At 40.9% G+C, this 23,244-nt stretch overlaps 1 protein-coding gene across 1 annotated transcript in view; it reads left to right on the plus strand.

Annotated features, from left to right (window-relative positions):
* Nucleotides 1–1,642: 1,642 nt before the first annotated feature.
* The window catches only part of SPATS2 (spermatogenesis associated serine rich 2), a 105,148-nt gene continuing 83,546 nt past the window's right edge, over nucleotides 1,643–23,244 (plus strand). The window contains exon 1 of the mRNA XM_069490145.1: nucleotides 1,643–1,668. The gene's annotated coding sequence lies outside the window, so the exon portion shown is untranslated. The remainder of the gene's footprint in view (nucleotides 1,669–23,244) is intronic.

Raw genomic sequence — 23,244 nt, forward strand, 5'->3', positions numbered from 1 at the left:
CCTATGCAAAATTTAAAACCACAAGGATCAGATGGCTTGGCGGAGCTCTATACTACTCAATTACATGTACTGTGATTGCAATAACAAACGTGTGGAAACCAAAACTACATTGTGCCTGTGGTGTCTAGCTATACACTTACACACACTCTTGGGCTTGTTCTTGGTGCCTGTTCAGAGCCCCTTTGCTAGGCCTCAAAAGAGAATATAGGGGCAGATTCTGAAATTAATCTTATCAATGCTGATTGTCTAAATCCCAGACTCTAGCCCCTCTTAACATACTCTTGACCAGTCAACAGAGGTGAGTGCCTCACACATGCAGGACACTGGCTCCACAGATGCACAGATACTAAGAGATGCTAGAAGTGGTTCCGGCCACGAGGAGGTTGGGAGTCTGTCTTTGAAGACAGACAAGTATTTAGCAGAAACATTCGACGGGCGGAGTGACTGACCACAGCCGCATAGAGGGAGGTAGGCAGCTGAGCAGATCAGAAACCCGACTGATCAGAAATTGACTTGGGCTGTGCGTCAGGTGGGCATCGAACCCTCATTTGCTCTTGAGGTTACCCTGGGCCAGGCCGGGCGGCGTATCGTGCTCCCAACACCCCCTCCGGCGCTCCGCCATGGACTCCCAGGAGGCCGAGCGACCGCTTTCGTTGTCCAGAGGTTCCGACGTTTTTCGCAGCCGGTGGCTCTAAAATGGCCTTTTGGAACAAAACTCGGGTCGGAAAGAAGGAAAAGGGGAAAGTGGTGTTAAGTCCTCCGGGTGGATAGTGAGTTGCACAATGGAGGGCGTCCTGGCCCAGGCATAGAGCAAAAAGTCGCGCGCTAGAGGTTCCCCCGAGGCGCCCGCCTTCGGCCTCCTCCGGGAGAGTTTCGGCTCTTTCCGTCAGTTCCAGCTCGGGCTCTCCACTCTCGGCACGCGCTATCTCCACCACACCTGGTCGCTCGGCTTTTTCTGGGCATGGACCGTTTTGCTCGCGGACACGAATTCGCGTCCCATTTGTTTCCCCTCTTCCATTTAGTTTGTCCCCGACCCACTCCTCCTGCCCCTTCCCTTCCTCGGTAATTCCCAATCTCCAGTGACGCCCGAGCTCCCACAACTCAGGCGCGCGAGTCGGAGGTTAGTGCGAGACGCGAGGGACCAGGACCCGAGAGGAGCGGTCACCCGACCGACCGGAGCCCGCCCCTCACCCCGCGCCTCCTCACTCGACGGTCTCCAGAGCGCGGGCTGCGTCGCGCTCGAGCCGTGCTCGCGCGCCCATTGGCCACAACGGCCTCGAGCTCGGCGCTCCGGGTTCGCGCCGGCGCGAGCACGCGCCCTGCGCGCTGGCTGGCTGACGCGCACGCGCCCGAGAGGGCTCCGGGGCGGGGCGAGCAGCTCGAGCCCCGGCGAGGGTCGGTGTGGATCCGCAAGCACTTCGGCCCCCCAGCCGCGGCTGTGATCCCCTGCCTGCCACCCGGCCCGGGAGGGAAGCCGGGAAGGCAGCGGTGGGGGCGGGGCGGTGTCCGGCTCTAGGAGAGCTGGGGGAGGAGCGCGGCGGCGGCGGCGGCTCTAGAAGAGGAGGAGAAGGAGGCGGAGGATCTCCTTTCCTCTTCTCAGACCCCGGAGCGTCTGGGACGTAGAGCCCGGAACTAGGGGGACGCGGCGACTGCGGGGGCCCGCTTTAGGTGAGGCTGAGGGTGCTGGGTGGAGGGGTTAGCTGGGGCTCAGAGGGGCACAGAGGTACAGAAATCGGATTCGAGGGAGGGAAAAGGGGGTGGGGGCATTAGTTGGGGGCTGGGGGACGGAGAAGAGGGGGACGTGAGACCTTTGGGACCAGGAGTGCCCAGAGGGTGGAAGGTTTCTAGGGTCAGCGCGGCCGGCGAGGCACACGGGTCAGAGTTGGGAGTTTCCGAAGGGATAGGCCGGGGAAACAATGGAGTGAGGGGGCACTCTGTGTGAGCGTGTGTGGGGTATTGGATTTTAAGAAACAACAAGCGAGATGGAAAAGAATGAAATAATGGATCATTTGGGATGAGAAGTACAATGAATTGGGAATCCAGTGAAGATGCGTAAGGTTGTCTGCGTGGGTGTCCGAGGTCTCTAGGATTTGGGGGCAGTAATGGGATTTGAAAATAAGGAATAGAAGGGCATTCTTGGAAACGGAATGGAAAATAAGGCAGAGACATACAATAGAAGTGGTTAGGGCTTGAATTAAAGCAGAAAGATAGATCCAGTCAGAGAGTATAGGATGGGTGGACTAGAGTGGTATCTTTTTCCTCATTCATCCAGGATGATTGGGTTCCTTTAAAAAGTGGTTCTTTCTCAATCTTGTCCCTCTGCTAAGGAGTACAGGTCATTCTTTTAATAATTCGAGTATCATTTATGGTCCATTTAATTGATAAACCATGCCTGTAGAATTTATTTCCCCTGTTAAGGTTGCTTTATGTAATTTACCTGTGGTTAACGAAGCAGGAAAGGATAGATCACCAAAAATATCTTGCTTTGAGTTAGGTCAGTGATAATGCAGAGTTCAGGGTGTTTGGGGGAGAATCAAGAGCTTGTATGTTTGCTTTTACTTGGACCAAAAGGTAATGCATAGCCTTGATAAAATCTAAATTACCTGTAGTTTGTTAGAATTGCAATTTCTCACTGAGAAATGTTCTGGTACCATCTGCTACTGGTTTTATGCTGGTAGGAGAGAGTTGGGGTTCTGCCTCAAGAAATTATTTCTCGATGCTGACTTCAAATTATCAGGCTGCCTCATATTTCCCAGTTTGAATTAAGGTGATTTGAGAATATTGTGCGAAAGTATTTCTGGAGTTAGGATCTTTGCATTTTCTTAATACTTGAATTTTCAGACCAAATTTGGAATGGTACTAGATATAAAATTGCTGATTTTGAAATTGTAGTTACCATTTTGTGTTCATATATAGTCCATGTTAAGCTTTTTATTTGTTTGGCATTAAGTTTTGCTGACTCATCTAAGATTTTTGGACATTCATCAGTTTATATTTCTCTTGGATGGTAGCATTAGGCTACTTTATAAAGGTTCACAAATAATGACCTAAATTGTCACTTTTCTTATATATTATGAAAACTGAACAAAGCAGTGAGTGCAGTGTCCTCATTAGTGATAATGTGGCTCTTTATTGACCTCTTTCAGTGTGCTAAGATTTTTTGCATGTATTATCTCATTTAATCCTCACAATTATTTCCTCTTTTGTAAATTAAGAGGTTAAATAATTTACTAAAGTCACACAGCTAGTGAATAATAAAGCTGGATTTAGACCCAGCTCTATTGGATACCTTCTTTAAATCATCACTGCCCTATGGTTCTTTCTTGCTCCATTGCCATCTTGGTTGTAGTAAAGCAGCATGAACTGGTTGAAACTTGGGTCTGATATGGTAACAGTGATTTAGATGACAATTGGGTTACTGGGCTACATCTGTAGAGTTTATGGAAGGTTCATTGCTCCTGTGATTTAACAAAGCTTCTGGGGTCCTGGTAATAGGGTTAAAAACATCTTCTTGCTAAGAATTTGTTCTGTGAGCACACTTAATTTTCTGTTCAGGCGTGTGCCACTGAAGTACTGTGCGTACGTGGTGCTCTTACTTGTAGAAGTCAAGATAGTCAGTTGTGGGGCCAAAACCAATTAACTCTGGAAAACAATTGAAAACTGCTCAGTGCTCAAGTGCCCTCCAAGCACCTGTTGAGCCCACGGTTGGTACTAACATTACCTCTAAAAATAGATAGGATCCTCTTAGAAACCCGGAATGAAACAGCTAGAACTGAGGGAAGCAGCTGGGGCCTGAGGGAGGAGCCACAAGTTACAGGCCAAAACATCAGCATAGCCCCTGGAGGCTGATCAGGCTACAGATACTAGTGAATGGTGGGAGAGGAGGGAATTTTCATTTGTTGAGCATTTTTGTATGCTTTATATGTATGTGTGCTTTATATGTATTACCTCATAAGATAGTTGTTAGTATTATCCTCATTTTTCAGATGAGGCTCAGAGGATTAAGTAACTTGCATAAAATCAATAATGGCAGTGAAGGAAGTTTGTATATACTATTTTTTAAATTGCTGCTTGCAGTTTCCCATTGTAGGGCGACCATATTAAAGCTGGGGACTAAAAGTCACTCAGATCTACCTTGCCTCTCTGTTAAAAGTAAAACTGATTATTTCAGTCTTGTTACTTTTATTGGAACTGGAAGGAATGCTTGTATTTCTCTGATTTAATTGTTAGGAAGGAGAGTCTATTCATTACAATAGCAAATGATCTCTTATAGACTGTAATTCACCTTCCTTGGTTGCTTAGTGTATATCTGCAACAACATGAAAATAGCATATCTATCACTTCTAGTCTGAAGTCTTGACTTTCAAGGTACGTCACCTAGGCTCTGGAGGATGACAGTGAAGCCTGCCTATTACAAACCCTTCCGCTTTTCTTGTTACGTTTTTACCACAAATGTTTGACCATTGTTCTTGTTTGGTTACTTTTTTTGGCTTTTTTTTTTTTTAGAGATGGGGTCTTACCCCATTGCCCAGGCTGGCCTCAAACTCCTGGACTCAAGTATCCCCACACTTCAGCCTCCCCAGTAGCTGGGACTACAGGCGCATGCTACAGCACCTGGCTAACTTGGTTACTTTTTTTTTTTTTTAATTATTGTAAAATGCATATAACAGAAAATTTACCATTTTAACTATTTTTAAGTATACAGATCAGTGGCACTAAGTACATTCACATTGCTGTGCAACCAACACAGCCATCCATCTGGAGAACTTTCTTATCTTCTCAGACTGAAATTCTGTACCTAATCAACAGTAACTCATTTCTCCTTCCATGCCCAGCCACTGGCAACCACCATTCTATATTCTGTCTCCATGAATTTGACTACCCTAGTCACCTCATATATAAGTGGAATCACATAATATTTACTATTTTGTATCTGGCTTATGTCAGTTAGCATGTCTTCAAGATTCCTCAGTGTTGTAGCCTGTGTCAGAATTTCCTTTTTAAGGCTGAATACTAGTCCATTGTATGTATACACCATAGTTTGTTTATCCATTCATCTTCAGTGGACATTTGGGTTGCTTCCACCTTGTGACTATTGTGAATAAGGCTTCTGTGAACATTTGTGTACAAATATCTGTTCAAGTCCCTGCTCTCAGTTCTTTTGGGTATATACACAGAAGTGGAATTGTTGGATCATATGGTAATTCTGTGGTTAGTTTTTTGAGGAAACTTGGCTACTTTTAGATGGTGGCTTTATTATGTGTTCACCTAAAGGTAGCACTTGGCCTTATATATGAGGGATGGTGCTTCCTCTAGTGACTTTTCCTGTATTGCTAACAGAATACTTGTAGTGGAAATGATTCAAAAGGAAATGTTTTACCCAGTTTTCATGTATCCAGTATGGAAGGAACCATTTGTTATACACAGTTTTTTCCACTCATACTTGCAAATGTGAATGATTATCTTAAGAACATTCTGTGTCTATGAAAAATGTGTCAATAGTGTAGAGCATTTTTAGTACTCTTTGCTGCCTCTGAAATTCAGGGTACTTTTTTCATTTAAAAATGTTTTACATGTATGAGCTGCTGGTTACTGCTTACCTTCTTTATCTTTTCTTCATTGAACAAAGTTTGAATGCCTGGCATATGCTTTAAATGTTTCAAGCAGGTACCTGGAATACATGGACAGAACAGGAAGTAAAATTGATTGAAGTCATTTGTTTGACTCCATTTTCTTTCCCCCCATATACAGTATATGAGTTGTCCCATAATGCCAAATATAATAGGTTGAAATAGCTGCAGTGAACTGTCCCTTAGGATGGATCTAACCTCCCATTTCATTTTTTCTAAATGTCACATGGAGGTTAATTATCCCTGCATCTTGCTTCATGAGATTATTGGGCTACAGAGTGACTTCAAGCTCATATGCCATTTTCTGGAAGTCTTATGGGAGACTTAGAGAGCCCATACTTACCTTGCAGGTGGTCTACCTGAAACCCAGGCTAACTGCCAGTCAGTTGAATTAGTTCTGAAATATTTCTAAATATTTGAAGTTTGTAAACACTTTAGGTTGCTGGATATTAAGGATTGGCCGGAGGCCAGCATTCCCTCTCCGTGTTCACATCCACCATGACAACCGATGGGAGTGCATTTCTGAAATATACATCATCTTCTACACAGATTCTGTAGTAGCTCCAGGCCCTTAAAACATTCTGCAAGGTCTGAGGATATAGATATTAGCTTAAAGGTGACTTTTCTGTGGCCGTTATCCAATGACTAATTTGTGGTTAGGCCCAAGTCGATTGGGGGTTTTTGGGAATCTCCAAGAATTACATAGGGATTCTTACTGATCCAAACCCTAAATGACAACTTTGCATTGCTGGTAAGGAGGATTTTTGCATCACTTAATTGACAAGATGACATGATTACTAGTTGTAGAGAGAGAGAGAGTGTGTGTGTGTGTGTTCTTTAGAGTTGGCTAAAGGTATTGGGACTGAGGAGAAGCAGGTTTGCGATGAGGCCATTATATGATTGCGGATGAGTCAAGATAAATAAGTGAATGTATTTTTTGTACTTGAAGATGCTTCCAATGATAATATTTCCTATTGACTTGGATAGGACTGAAAAGACCAATTTGTAAGACCTGCAATCTTTCTATCTTAAATGACTTGCTGCTGTTTTAAGGCTACCCTCAGTAGTAGAACAGTAATTTTCGTTAAGTTATCCACTTGGTCTCTGATTATAGCTTGTCAATGTGGTTAGCCACTGCTTGCTCTTCCTAGCCTACTGTTAACATTGATTCAAAATGTTTGCATTAGTGTGTGGCAGAAATAACTCTTCTTACCTTGTTTGGTTATCTTGTTACATCTTTGTAGTAAATTGCCTTCATAGCCTACCTGCATGAGCCCCATAAGGATCTCATCATAAGAGGCTCCATCACATTTGATGAAAACGGTGAAACTTATCTATGACTCATATGGGATGACAGGAAGCTAAACTATTGTACTTGAGTGATAGGTGGTACAGAACCACCACAGAACTATGTCAGCCATTTAGCTTAGACTGAAATTGATGTTCTGTTACATCTTACTAGTCAGTACACATTAGGTTTCTTTCTGTTTTTATTTATTTTTTTATTTTTTGAGACAGAGTCTCACTCTGTTGCGCAGGCTAGAGTGCTGTGGCATCAGCCTAGCTCACAGCAACCTCAAGCTCCTGGACTCAAGCAATCCTCCTGCCTCAGCCTCCTGAGTAGCTGGGACTACAGGCATGCGCCACCATGCCCGGCAAATTTTTTCTATATATATTTTTAGTTGTCCATATAATTTCTTTTCTGTTTTTAGTAGTGACGGGGTCTCGCTCTTGCTCAGGCTGGTCTCGAATTCCTGAGCTCAAATGATCCACCTGCCTTGGCCTCCCAGAGTGCTCGGATTACAGGTATGAACCACCAGCGCCTGGCCTTGTTTTTTTTTTTTTTTTTTAATATACAGAATATACCTTAGACTAGGTTTCTTTCTTTTCTTTTCTTTTTTTTTTTTTTTAATATAAGATGGGGTCTCACTGTGCTCAGGCTGGTGTCGAACCCCTGAGCTACAGCTATCCTCCCTCCTCGGCCTCCCAGAAAGCTAGGATTACAGGCGTGAGCCACCGCATCTGGCCCATCACTAGGTTTCTTGAGATGGTTATCTAATTTCTTTTTAAGTTGACAATGCTTTAAACAAGGATTAGTGGGTAATCTTTTTCATCTCTGTCACTACTCAAAAGTTGTATTTTATGTAGGAATTTTAAAAGTTGATATTTGACTTTTGTCATTAGTTTGCCAGCCCATAATGTTATGATGATCCTGTAACTTAGACTATAGGATATTATGTGATGTTACTGTAATTTGGGAGCATAGGAAACAATTCAACTACAATGATTACAAAATGTATGTTTTTGCTATCTAGCCAGTGAAGTAGAAAAAGCTTCTGGAAAAGAAGAGATATTTGGTATTTTCATCTGATTACTTGTTGTTACCTGAAATCTTAACACTTCAGTAAGATTATATTCAATTTTTCCATGATCATATTTTTGATTGGGCAATAAAGCTGAGAACACACAATCCTTTCACACTCTACTGGCTAATTATTTTCATTGTGAAATAACCCCAAGTTAAATTATTAACCTTCTTGGCACTTGAAGTTTTTGATACCTGAAATGTGAATCTGCTGAATGGTGTTAGTTGTGATCAAGCCAACATTGATAGTATAGTTATATTTCTAGGTATAATATTTTCAGTATTTTTCTTTTAATTTCTTATTAAAATAGGGAAGCTGTATAACATGTTAGTTAGAGCACAAGCCATTGGGTGAACAAATCTGGCTTTGAATCTCTACTCCTATACTTATTTCCTCTGTGGACTTGGTGAAGTCATTTTATTTCTCTGAACTTGTGTTTCTGTATCTGTAAAATGGATGGAGTAGTAATCCCTGCTACTTGTCATGATTGTTGGATTTTATTTTTGAGATGAAATTCATATAACATAAAATGAACCGTTTTATGTTGTGCAACTATTGCCTCTATCTAAAAGTTCCAGAACTTTTTCATCACCCCCGAAGGAGACCCCATACCCATTGAGCATTTACTCTCCATTCTCCCCTCCCCCCATCTCTGGCAACACCTATTTGCGTTCTGTCTCTGTGGATTTACCTATTCTGTATATTTCAAATAAATGGAATGATATATGACTTTTTGTGTCTGGCTTCTAGGTTCATCCACATGGTAGCATGTGTCACTGTCATTCCTTTTTATGGCTGAATAACTTTTCCATTGTATGGATATATCACATTTTGTTTACCCATTTATCTATTGATGGTCAGTTGTATCATTTCTACTTTTGGCTGTTGTGAATAATGCTGCTATGAACATTCGTGCATAGTATTTGTTTGAATACCTGTTTTCAATTCTTTTCTGTCTATACCTAAAAGTGGAATTGCTAGGTCATATAGGAATTCCATATTTAACTTTTTGAGGACCCACCATAGTTTTCCATAGTGACTGTACCATTTTACTTTCCCACCAGCAATTTATGAGGGTTCTGATTTCTCCACATCCTTGTCAACATTTGTTATTTTTTTCTTTTAAAAAAAATTATAGCCATCCTACTATGTGCAAAGTGGTATCTTGTTGTGGTTTTAATTTGCATTTCCCTAATGACTAGGGATGTTGAGCATCTTTTCATGTGCTTGTTGGCTATTTGTATATCTTCTTTGGGAAAATATCTATTTAAATCCTTTGCCCATTTTTAAATTGGGTCGTCCTTTTATTGAATTATGACTATTGAATTTATTTTATTTTATTTATTTATTTATTTATTTTTTGAGACAGAGTCTCACTCTGTTGCCCGGGCTAGAGTGCCGTGGTGTCAGCCTAGCTCACAGCAACCTCAAATTCCTGGGCTCAAGCGATCCTCCTGCCTCAGCCTCCCGAGTAGCTGGGACTACAGGCATGCGCCACCATGCCCAGCTAATTTTTTTCTATATATATTTTTAGTTGTCCATATAATTTCTTTCTATTTTTTTAGTAGAGACGGGGTCTCGCTCTTACTCAGGCTGGTCTTGAACTGGCCTCCCAGAGTGCTGGGATTACAGGTGTGAGCCACCGTGCCTGGCCTGACTATTGAATTTTAATGGCTATAAAATACTTAGTGCATGTAGTATGCACTTAATAAATATTAGGTTATACTATAATTATAATTATTTTTGCTATATGTGCCCTGAATTGGAAGGAAATTTTGCCTAGCTTTTCCAAGTAGGAGTGGAGATGCAACAAAACCTATTTATATATTTATTATCAATAGAGGTTTGACTCTGTCAATGTTTATTGTTTGATTTTAACACATTAACTACCATGTGAGTTGTATTTTAACTCATGCTGGTTTTGAGCCCGGGGCCTTGTGAAGCATATGTAACTCACATGTCTCTTCACCTTGGGAGCTGAGAGAACTATTTTTCATGTTGCATATAAGTCATGAACAGAAAACAATAAAAAATAACCATTTTTCATTAAATTAGGATTGTTTTGTTTTCAAAGTTTTTATTCTGTTTTTGTAATAAAACACCATGGCCCCAAGGAAAAAAATTTTTTTTCTAGTGTGGCAGTCATTGTGTTAATTGGTGCCCCCAAATCAAGAAATTAGTAATATAATACATATACATAAAATCAGTTTATCATCACTGTTTAATTCATTCCTAAGCACTACAAAGCAGTAGTGCCATCTAGTTATAGCTGAGATTTAGATCATCTTTCTTCATTCTCCCCTGATAGGAGACATTTGCTGTAAATGCCACAATCAGAATTTTTTGAAAACTGGGTTAGTGAAGTCTACTTTTTATATTTAATGGTATACAGTTGATGTATTATCATTGTTTTATGCTTATTGTAACTTGGCTTTATGGGCTGGTCAAAAGAAGATAGATGAAAACAGGAGATCAAAGCAATTATTAATTTAGAATTTTACCTTCTAGTCAGGATTGAACCATCTTGAACTAATGAATATATTCTGCCAGGTTTATAGGTAGACATGCTCATTATAGTAGCTTTAAGCAGGACGTTGAGAAAGCTGTATGCAAGTCTGAATTTGGTTATTTTCTTGGAATAAACAATGGGAAGTACTTGCATTCCGGAACTAGTGATTATTCAAATCCCTCCTGCAGGCCCTCTCTCCTTGTGCTCCCCAGCTTTGTCCAGAACTCTCTTGTCTTTCATGATACCTCTGTGCCTTTACCCATTCTGTGAAGTCTGCCTGTGGTGACTTCTAAGTAGTTGGTGACCCCTCAAGCTTACTGAATTCTCTCAGGTGGGCACAAACACTCCTTTTGGGTGTTTAGATCTGTTGCATACATTCATAGTAGCACTTATCGTAGCGTACTTTTAAAAAATGCACATTAATTTTTTTTAAAGCAGTGCATGCACACAGTAAACAAAATTGAACAGTACAGAAGTAAATGGTGAAAATAGTCTCCCAGTTCTCTTCCCCAAAGGTAATCACTGGTAGCACTTTCTCTTAGATCCTTCCAGAGATACTGTGTACTGATAGAAGAATTTTTATAGTTTATGAAATGCTTTTTTTTCTTCTTATCTTTTATTGTAATTTATAAATATTGAAAAAATTCAAGCATTATAGTAATGTATGGAGTGTAAAGCAAAAGGTCTCCTTTCCAAATAGTACTCGCCTAATATCATTCCTCTCTCTAGAGGTAATCTCTCTTACAAGCCTAGTGTGTGCCCTTTCAGATTGTTCCACTTACAGCTACATACCTACATACCTATTTAAAAGTGTATATTTTTGCAGCCGGGCGCGGTGGCTCACGCCTGTAATCCTAGCACTCTGGGAGGCCGAGGTGGGCGGATCGTTTGAGCTCAGGAGTTCGAGACCAGCCTGAGCAAGAGCGAGACCCCACCTCTACTAAAAATAGAAAGAAATTATATGGACAGCTAAAAATATATATAGAAAAAATTAGCCGGGCATGGTGGCGCCTGCCTGTAGTCCCAGCTACTCGGGAGGCTGAGGCAGTAGGATTGCTTGAGCTCAGGAGTTTGAGGTTGCTGTGAGCTAGGCTGACGCCACGGCACTCACTCTAGCCTGGGCAACAGAGTGAGACTCTGTCTCAAAAAAAAAAAAAAAAAGTGTATATTTTTGTATGTTGGATTCCACCCCCTCACCCCTTTTTTTTTTTAAATAGAGATAGAGTCTCAATGTAGCTCAGGCTGGTCTCGAACTCCTGGCTTCAAGTGATCCTCCTGCCTTTGCCTCCCAAAGTGCTGTGGTTACAGGCATAAGCCACCATGCCTGGCCTGTATTGTTGTCTTCGATATTTTATGTATTATTCTGTGATTTTCTCTTCTTAGTAAATATGTCTCAGATTTTTGTCACGTTAGTACATACAGAGCCACTTTATTCTTTTAACCTCTGTATGGCATTTATTCCATAATACACATATACCATTTAATCATTTCCCAATTGATGGATATATGTGTGTGTGTGTGTGTACAGGTGTTTCTAACAATGCTTCAATGAACATTTTTTATATGCCTCTTGTTGGACAAGTGTGAATGTTTCTTTAGGTTGCTAGAAGTGAATTGCTGGGTAAAAGGATATGCTCTTTTAAAAATTTTGGTGAATGCTGCCAAATTGCTGCCTTTTTTTTTTTTTTTTTTTTTAGACAGAGTCTCGCTCTGTTGCCCTGGCTAGAGTGCAGTGGTGTCATCATAGCTCACTGCAACCTCAAACTCCTAGGCTCATGCAATCTGCCTGCCTTAGTCTCCTGAGTAGCTGGAACTATAGGTGCATGCCACCACATCTGGTTAATTTTTCTATTTTTTGTAGAGATGAGGTCTTGCTAGGTTGCTCAGGCTGGTCTTGAACTCCTGGGCTCAAATGACCCAGAGTGCTAGGATTAGAGACATGAGCCACTGCACCTGGCACCTTATTTTGTTTTTAAGTATAAAAGTAATATGCTTGTTATAAAACATGTATACAGTGAAAAGTCATAGTTTCCCCATCCTCTCTTTAATCCCATTCCCTCTTTGGGTATTGTTCTTACCCCACAGGCTAACAGATCAGTATTTTTCCTTCCAGAACATTTTCTGTATAGGTGCAGAAACATGTATGTATGTGTTTATGAGTGCAAGTGTGTATGTATATATAAAAGCATGGATAAGTATGCTTCTATATTAATTCCCTTCTCCATGAGTGTAGGCTGGACCTTTTAGTGACTGCTTTTAACAAATAGCGTATGGAAAGAGAAAAACAAATTTTACAATGAAGAAACCTGGCAGAGACCACCTTAATGGGATCATACTATATTAGTTATGCAGTTTTGCTTTTATCTGTTAACAAATAGTAGAATACTAATGTATTGTAAGTGTATGTTTCATATAAAATCTAGTATCTTTTTCTCATTAGACGAGCTCCTTCCTACAGAGACCATGATTCTTCCCACTCTAAACATTTTCTTTTTCTGTGTAAACAATACCACCATCCATGCATTTATTCATGCCAAAAACCTTTTATGCATTTTTTCCCTAAAAAGGTTTTATTGAGTGCCTACTATGTGCCGGCTACACAGGAGTGAATGAAGCATGAAAATTCTTGCCTAAATAGAGCTTATATTCTAGTGGAGGAAGGCAAATATTAGGTGAAGGAGTGAAATGTTTAGTATTTTACATGGTGATAACTGGTATTGCCAAGAAACCAAAACCAAAAAACAAACCCAAAATTAAAAAAAAACAGGAAAGGAGAGACGGGGACTGTGTGAGCATGTGAGACCATATGCGTGTATGTGTCTGTGTATGTGTGCAATAGAGACAGACAGAGACAGAGAGATGCAGATGTGGTTTGGGAAGGCCTCATTGAGGAAAGTAATATTTGAGCAAAGACCTAAAAGTCATTTTTGATTCCTTTTTCTTCCTCTTACCTCACGTCAAATACGTTGCCAATTTCTGTTGATTTCATCTTCAAAATATATCTGAAACCCACCTACCAGGTAGGTGGTAGATTGATTTGGTAGTGGGAGTTTGTGAAAGTTTTTTTCTTATTGTTTTAATATCCTTAGTGGAGTAGAAAACAAAGTGCTCAGCTTAGAGTGAGGGTGGGGAGAAGTGGAGGTTTGTGAGGAGAGAAGGTGTGAAATTGTTTAAGAGAATGGGAGAATGGCTGCAGTAGGGAAATAATGTATGATTGCCAGGCGGCATTGAGGGCCCCTTGAGGTTTGTTGTCATGAATGTAAAGTGAGATCAGTCTGTATGTTGTTTTTTCCTCCAGCCACATTTAGCTGCAGGGGTGTATATCTGGAGTGGATTTAACCAGGGAGGGGTTTTTGCCAAGATAATAGAACAAAGCAGGAGAGGGGCAAAGGAAAAGAGGGTATTTGTATAAACAATTATATAATATACTTGGAATTTAAACCAGGTAAGGAGGGAAGGGAGGACGTGAAGTGGCTAAAAGAAAGTGAAAAGATGGATTGAACGTTCTGGTGGTAGCAAAGGCTGTTAGAGTTTGGGTATGTGAGATACTGAACTACAAAGATACTAGGTCATTGTCAGTGGGATACAAAAATTGAGATTGTGGGGGCATGATCATGGGCCAAGTGGGTAAAGGACAATATCATTGGAGGTGAGAACTTTAAACAACTGATACAGGAATTCAGAGAGGTAGGGTTGTTGTAAGATCATCTTTGTGAAATCACTGAGACTTAAGACGAGTAGTGTTGTGCAAAGTCACAGTAAGCCAAATAATGGGTAATAGAGTTATCATAGGATATTCAAAGCAGGGTTTTTTTGGGGGGGGGGGGGAAGAAGGAGAGAGACTGATTTGGAAGCATCTGTGAGGAACAAGGAGGACACTTAACCCCGTCCCAGGTCCAGCAGTATGAGGGGTATGGGAAAGATAACTTACTCCACTTTAGGGCCGCAGAGGGCAATATGGCCTCAGAGGAGATCCAGGTTTTCAGTTAGAGCAAGAAGTTGAAGGGAATGTTCAGAGAAGATGTTGAAAATGTAAGGCACAGATGAAGGGGTATCAAAATTTGGAGAGAGATGGGTGATACATGGAGACAGAACCAGAGATGTACAGAACTGTGTGGGGGTTAAAAGATGGGAGATGAGCGATCTGGGAGTCTGGGGCTTCTTTTGATGGACAGCATAAACAGAGATGAAGAAAGTGAAAAGATTAGGCCTGATAGAGAGCAGGCGGCTACCAGAGGTGATGGGAAGAGTGTTGGCAGGGAGGGAAGGGCATTCTTACTCAAAGTACTTGCACCTTCTTCTTAGATATCTGTCCATGGTGGGGAGGGTTATCTTATTCTGGATGTAAGAGTTCTGTTTAGATGAATCCTGTGGGCTGTCTCTTGATCACATATGAATGATTTTTGCTTTAAGTCTTTTTGTTTTTAAGATGAGGTCTCGCTGTGTTGTTCAGGCTCCTCTCAAATTCTTGGGCTCAAGTGATCCTTCTGCCTCAGCCTTCTAAGTAGCTGGAACTACAGGCACACAGCACCATGCCCGGCTGTTTTGTTTTAAGTTTTATTGTGTGTTATTAATATTAATGAATGAATAATATTTCTTGATTAATATTGGTGTAGCATATTTTTTAACATCTTTTTAATTTTCATCCTTTCTGGCTTACCTTGTTTTAAGTGTATCTTGGTAAGTGGTACATAGTTGGATCTAAAAAGAATCTGGTTGTCTTTTGATAAGTTTAATCTTTTCATATTTAATGTGTTTATTGATAATTTAGATTTAGTTTTGCCATTTTAGTTTATACTTTTTTTTTAATCACACTTACTTTCTTTTTTCTTCTACTGAGTTTTAAGTTGAACATTCTATTTCTCTTTTTAGTAGTTAACCATTACTTTTTTTTTTTTTTTTTTTTTTTTTGAGACAGAGTCTTACTCTGTTGCCCGGGCTAGCGTGCCTTGGCGTCAGCCTAGCTCACAGCAACCTCAAACTTCTGGGCTCAAGCAATCCTCCTGCCTCAGCCTCCTGAGTAGCTGGGACTACAGGCATGCGCCACCATGCCCGGCTAATTTTTTCTATATATTTTCAGTTGTCCAGATAATTTCTTTCTATTTTTTTAGTAGAGACGGGAGTCTCACTCTTGCTCAGGCTGGTCTCAAACTCCTGAGCTCAAACAATCCTCCCGCCTTGGCCTCCCAGAGTGCTAGGATTACAGGCATGAGCTACCACGCCAGCCTGCCATTACATTTTTAACATGAATATAACATGAATACTTACTGAAGTTTAAGATTAATATCTTTGCCTTCCTGAACGATAGAAGAACCTTAGAATGCTTTAAATCATATTCCTTCTCTCTGCTCCAATCTGTTTTTATTGTTTGGTGTTTTAATTCTACCTTAAATCATGCTTACTGTGAAATATTTCAAATACACAGATAAAAATAGAAAATAATATAGGAACATCTGTGTACTTACCAGTACTTTGTCTTATTACCTTAATTATGCCAATTTGCTTCATACCTTTTTTCTTTTTAAGAGATAGGATCTCCTTTTGTTGCTCAGGCTAGACTCCAACTCCTGTTTTCAAGTGATCCTCCTGCCTCAGCCTCCTGAGTAGCTGGAATTACAGGTGTGTACCATTGCCCATTGCCCCCTGCTCCTAACCTTTTTTTTTCTTTTATTTAAATTTTTTTTTTTTTAATTTAGAGACAGAGTCTCACTCTGTCACTCAGGCTGGAGTGTAGTGGCATGATCATATCTCCCTGTAACCCCCAGTTCCTGGGCTCAAGCAATCCTCCTGCCTCAGCCTCCCAGGTAGCTAAAACTACAGGTATGTGCCACCACACCTGGCTGATTTTTAAAATTTTTTTTCTTTTTGTAGCGACGGGGTCTTGCTAAGTTGCCCAAGCTGGTCTTGAACTCCTGCCCTCAAGCAATCATCCTCCCTCAGCCTTCCAAATTGCTGAGATTACAGGCGTGAGCTACCCAGCCAGCCCTTGTATCTTTTTTTAAAATTGGTTTTTTTATTGTAGAAATTTTCAACATTCCACACAAGTGGAAAGAACAATAATGAACTCCTATGTATCAACATTTTTTCCATTCTTAGTTTCCTCTATTCTTCTCACTCCCTACACTTGATCAGTAGGTTTGGGTATTGTCAACATGATTGATCCTTTTCTAAAAGTTCTCCATCAGCCTTTCATGGAATGGTTTTAGCAGCCATTGATGATCTATTCTTTTATTAAGGCTTGCAAAATAGAATTTTCTAATTCTATTATTCTTCTATAAAGAAAACTTTTTCCTTCATTAACTTTTTGATTACTTTGAAATATGTTTTGTATAGGAGAGGCAGAATAAATGCTTAGTTCTTTATCTTTGTCAGTATTTAGAATAATGAAATGAGTTAGTGCTTCACTAACCTCCACAAGTGACTAATGAGTTTTGTTTGTTTGTTTTAGAGTATGATTATGAATTAATGGATTTTTATGTATTTAATATGTTTCAGGTACTATAGACATTATTTTTATTGATGTTCGTATTGTCTCATCTGAGTTCAGTGGGTACCCATTTAAGTTGCCTCCTTTGTCCTTTTGATATGACCCCAGTGGTCTTTGATAGCTTTCTTGCTTTATGGCACAAGAAAATAACCCAGGCTCATCTGTTTATTTTCATCCACAGACCTGGAATAAGCCTTTTCTCTAAGGAGTCCTGATTTTTTTTTACTAGGAAATGGTATTTAGAGACCACAATTTAGGCATCAGATTTTTTATTTTTCAGAGATGGAGTCTCACTCTGTCACCCAGGCTGTAGTGCAGAGGTTTGATCATAGCTCACTGCAGCCTTGAACTCCTGAGTTTGAACTATCCTCCTGCCTCAGCCTCCCAAGTAGCTAGGACTATAGGCCTGTGCCACCACACCTGGCTAATCTTTAAAATTTTTTTTTGTAGAGATGGGTCTCACTGTGTTGTCCAGGCTAGTCTCAAACTCCTGGCCTGAAGTGATCCTCCTGCCTTGGCCTCCCAAAGTGCTGGAATTACAGGTGTGAGCCACTTGGGCCCGGCCTCATGCAGATGATTATGTCATCTATTAATAAAGATAGTTTTACTTTTCTTTTTTCTCCTTCCTCCCTTCCTCCCTCCCTCCCTCCCTTCCTTCCCTCCCTCCCTTCCTTCCCTCCCTTCCCTCCCTCCCTCTTCTTTTTTTTTTGTTTTGCGATAGGTCTTGCTCTGTTGCCCAGGCTGGCCTCAAAACTCCTGGGCTCAAGCAATCCTCCCACCTCAGCCTTCCGAGTAGCTGGGATTACCGTTGTGAGTCACTACACCCAGCTTCTTCTTTCTTTTCTATCTGGATCCCTTTTATTTCTTTCTTTCTTTTTTTTTTTTCCTGACTAGCTGGAACCTCCAATACAGTGTGGAAGAGAAGTAGTGAACAAAGATATCCTTGTGTTCTTCCTAATCTTAGGGGGAACGCTACTTTGTTTTTTAGAATGTCATTTTCAAATTGTTATATTACTTCTTTTTGGTGATAAGAACATTTAACATTAGATCTGAGGCCGGGCGCGGTGGCTCACGCCTGTAATCCTAGCATTCTGGGAGGCCGAGGTGGGCGGATCATTTGAGCTCAGGAGTTCAAGACCAGCCTGAGCAAGAGCGAGACCCCATCTCTACTAAAAATAGAAAGAAATTATATGGACAGCTAAAAATATATATAGAAAAAATTAGCCGGGCATGGTGGTGCATGCCTGTAGTCCCAGCTACTCGGGAGGCTGAGACAGGAGGATCGCTTGAGCTCAGGAGTTTGAGGTTGCTGTGAGCTAGGCTGACGCCACGGCACTCACTCTAGCCTGGGCAACAGAGTGAGACTCTGTCTCAAAAAAAAAAAAAAAAAACATTAGATCTGGCCTCTTAACAAATCTTTAATTGTACAATATAGTATTGTTGACTGTAGGGGCAATGTTGTACAACAGATCTCTAGAACTTAATTACCTTTTATAACTGAAACTTTATATCCACTGAATAGCAACTTCCCATTTCTCCCTCCTCCCAGCCCCTGACAATCACCATTCTACTTTCTGTTTCTCTGTGTTTGACTATTTTATATACCTTGTATAAGTGGTATCATACATTATTTGTTCTGTGACTAGCTCTTTTCACTTTAGCATAATGTTTTAAGTTTCATCCATGTTGTAGCCTATGACAGAATTTCCTTTTTTAAGGCTGAATGATGTTCCACTGTATGTTTATGCTACATTTTCTGTATTCATTTCTCTGTTGATAGACATTTAGGTTGTTTCTACATCTTGGCTATTGTGAATAATGCACTTGGGAGTGAAAATATCTCTTTAAGATCTTGATTTCAGTTCTTTTGGATAAATATCTAGAAGTGGGATTACTGGATCATGTCATATTTTTGTTTTTAATTTTTGGAGGAACCTCTATATGCTTTTCCTTAGCAGCTGTGCAATTTTCCATTCTCACCAACAGTGCACAAGATTTCCCATATCTCCATTGCCTCACCATATTGCTTCTTATTCTTGGGGTACAGAGTCTCTCATTGCTGCATAAGCTGATTTCCTTATGGGACGTTTATTTATCTATTTCTTTATGTGTTTGTTTTTTCTTTAAACCCTGAACTTAAGTCCTATGTGTCTCAGATTGTAGAAGCTTCCCTACTGCATAGTTCTCATTTGCTTCTACTGTGGTCCATTTCATTCTTTAGTTCTGAATCTTATTTATGATAAAGTGTCAGCTTGAGGGGTTCCTGCATCACATGTGTAGTATGAATTTAGAGCCCACATCTGGGAATGGTGCACGCCTAGGATCCAGTTTCTTCGAGGTAACTTTTCCTGTCTCTAGACCCAAGTGCAAGACTTGCTTCACTAGTGAGCTGAGTGTTTGTGCTTCTCATTTCATGGATGGAGCAGTCCTTTGTGTTTCTTGAAATTATGCTTATTTCTAACTTGTTGTGGACTTGGACACATGGCCTGTGGCCTAAACTTCTCTGCAACTCCTAGGCATTTAGGCATCTCTCTGGTTCAGATATTCCTGTGTATCATTTGGCTTCAGCTTTGGATTAGTGTTAATAGCCTTGTAAGTGGGCCCCCCAAGTTCCACTCTTGAGCGTCTAATAATCCATCCAGGCCAGGCGCCGTGGCTCGCGCCTGTAATCCTAGCACTCTGGGAGGCCGAGGTGGGCGGATTGTTTGAGCTCAGGAGTTCGAGACCAGCCTGAGCAAGAGCGAGACCCCATCTCTACTAAAAATAGAAAGAAATTATATGGACAGCTAAAAATATATATATACAAAAAATTAGCCGGGCATGGTGGTGCATGCCTGTAGTCCCAGCTACTCGGGAGGCTGAGACAGGAGGATCGCTTGAGCTCAGGAGTTTGAGGTTGCTGTGAGCTAGGCTGACGCCACGGCACTCACTCTAGCCTGGGCAACAGAGTGAGACTCTGTCTCAAAAAAAAAAAAAAAAAAAATCCATCCCCAACACAGTTATCATTTATTTGATTTACATTTTAGTGGCTGTGTTGTCATTTTTATCTGGCACCATTCCTACTTTAGTTACTCTGGCCTTTTTTTTTTTTTTTTTTTTTGAGACAGAGTCTCACTCTGTTGCCCAGGCTAGAGTGAGTGCCGTGGCGTCAGCCTAGCTCACAGCAACCTCAAACTCCTGAGCTCAAGCGATCCTCCTGTCTCAGCCTCCCGAGTAGCTGGGACTACAGGCATGCACCACCATGCCCGGCTAATTTTTTTTCTATATATATTTTTAGCTGTCCATATAATTTCTTTCTATTTTTAGTAGAGATGGGGTCTCGCTCTTGCTCAGGCTGGTCTCGAACTCCTGAGCTTAAACGATCCGCCCACCTCGGCCTCCCAGAGTGCTAGGATTACAGGCGTGAGCCACCGCGCCTGGCCTCTGGCCTTTTATTTTCCTTAATGCTTTGTGTTCCTGCTCACCTGAGGGCCTGGTGGGAACATTACAGAACTATTGCTGTAATCCATGGAAGAGATGGAAGTCCTGATATAAGGTAGTTGGAAAAGAAGATAAATTCAAGAAAATTTAGAAATAGGTTAGATAGAGGCTGGGCACAGTGGCTCATACCTATGATCCTAGCATTTTAGGAGGCCAAAGTGGGAGGATCACTTAAGGCCAGAAGTTCAAGACTGGCCTGAGCAAGAGCGAGACTCCCATCTCTACTAAAAATAGAAAAATTAGCCGAGTATGGTGGTGCCACCTGCCTGTAGTACTGGCTACTCAGGAGGCTGAGGCGGGAGGATCACTTGAGCCTAGGAGTTTGAGGTTATATACAGTGAGCTGTGATAACACCACTGCACTCTAGCCTGGGTGACAGAGTGAGACCCTGTCTCAAAAAAAAAAAAAGAAAAGAAAAGAAAAAAGGAAAACAAAAGAAATAGGTTAGGCAGGATTAGATGAAGATAGTGGGTAAGGGGAAGAATCTTATATCACTTCCTGGGTTTCTTGTTTGGGAGACTGAGTAGTGCCACCCACCTAGGCACTATAGGAAGAATGGCAGGCTTGGGAATGGATGAATTTAATTGAGACATGTTAATTTTTCAAACAAGGGAAATCTGGATAATTGTATTGATTGTTGGGAGATTTACCTGGATAATGGATATTCTTTTTTCCCCCTCATACACATTTAATCCTTTACATGTAAATACAAAAAAACTACACCCACCCTTTTATTTTTTAGAAAATGATTTAAGTTTTGTTTTTTTAACTAGAGACATGTTCAATTTGAATTTCCTGTGGGACATCCAGGTGGAGATGTGCATTAGGTAATATGGAGCTCAGTTGAAAAGGTCTATTTCTGTACCGTTTCCGGCAATTTCAGTGAAAACAGCCTGACAATTTTGATTTTTTCTATCTTAGGCTGTTTTAGCATGCTTTGTCTCCAGTCCTTGCCAAGTTGTCCTAGATTTTTCTTCTTTTGTTTTTGTTCTTCCTCTTTATTTTGCCTTTGCTAGACTCAAGGGCTTCCCACCTTTGACCCCAGCATTTTTCCCATTTCCACATACATGTCATTCTCTTTTTTCCTGATTTTTTTCTCAAAAATCATTTAGTTCTTTTTTTTCTTTAGGCTTTAGTATTCATTCTTATCAAAGTCATATATGTATATGGTTTGTTGAATCAAATAGGATTGTAAAATTTGTTTTAAAAAAAAGTAGGCCCCCCTTTATTCCCTTTCTTCAGAGGCACTTTTAGCTTTTTTAGTTAATGCTTTTGTCTCCATTTCTGTAAATAACATGCTTGTATTGCTATTTCTGATACCATCAGTTGCAAGATGCACCGTTATTCTACATACTACTAGAAAAGAGAAATAAGCCCAAGACAGATAGTCCTTTAAAGGTCCCACATAAAGCCGGGAAATTACACGAGAATATAAATTAGAAGTAAACCCACCATACAGAAAGGCACAGCAAGGCAACTTTTGTATGTTTAAAACTTTCCCTAATAACATGTTAAAAACAAAAAAATGCAACTGTCTACTCTATGCCTCCACCATGCAGCTAAATATAGCTTTAAAAAGAAAAAAGAAGAAAAAAACCCCACATCCATACAAAACAGTTCTCACATAAAATTCACAACAGTGAATAAGGAATTGGGGGGGCTCAGGTTAAGGGTTGAAAAGGGAAGGGAGGAAAGAAGTTTTAGAGATGATTACCTTTAGATTCCTTAAATCTGACCAAGGAAAAAGAGGAGTTAGAATGGGGAAAAGAGTTTGACCTGTGTCCTGGGAGGGTAAGGTACTTATTGGAAGGAGGGAACCTGCCCAACTGTGTTCTGACAAGTTCCTGGACGAGCTGTTGCTGAACATAAGGCTCTATTGCTAGTTGCATTCATTTCAGTGGATATTTACTAGCACTTATTAATACTATGTGCCAGGCACTGGGCTAGATTCTGGGGATATCATGTTGTGCAAGTAGACAAGTTCCTGCTTACATGGATTTACAGTCTAGTAGAGAAGCCAATTAAACACAATATTACAATTTAATGTGGTGAATGCTATGATAGAAGTTGTCAGGGTTCTTTGGAAGCCTGTAGTGAAAGCATCAGATTAATCTTAGATGGGGGTAGGAGGGTAAGAGTAAGTTCTGGCCAGGTGGGGTGACTCACATCTGTAATCCTAGCACTCTGGGAGGCCAAGGAGGGAGGATCACTTGAGCTCAGGAGTTCAAGACCAGCCTGAGCAAGTGCAGGACCCGTCTCTACTAAAAATAGAAAAGTTAGCCAGGTATGTTGGTGGGTACCTGTATTTCTAGCTACTTGGGAGTCTGAGGTAGGAGGATTGCTTGAGTCCAGGAGTTTGAGGTTGCAGTGAGCTATGGTAACACCACCGCACTCTAGCCTGGATGACCGAGCAAGGAAAAAAAAAAAAAGAGTTCAGGTTCTGGAGTTAGTGAATTAGTGACATTTAAACAGAGACCTAAAAGATGAGCAGGAATTAGTCAGGCAAAGAGAACAGGGGAGGATAGTTATGTGTCCAATAGCCACAGGTGTACTGTCTTTGCCCCTCCAGCTGCCAAACCTTATTTTATCCAGGGTAACAGGAAACAGAATCATCTATTCTAATCACTGTCTTCATCCCCAACGTTTCTGTACACCGAGAGTTATCGAACTACTGGTCACGGGTCAAATCTGGTCTGCTGCCTGTTTTTATATGGCCTGCAAGCTAAGAATGATTTTTACAGTTTTAAGTGGTTGAAAGAAATCAAAAGAAGA

This window comes from Eulemur rufifrons, chromosome 16 (genome assembly GCF_041146395.1).
Source record: "Eulemur rufifrons isolate Redbay chromosome 16, OSU_ERuf_1, whole genome shotgun sequence".
Lineage (NCBI taxonomy): Eukaryota > Metazoa > Chordata > Mammalia > Primates > Lemuridae > Eulemur > Eulemur rufifrons.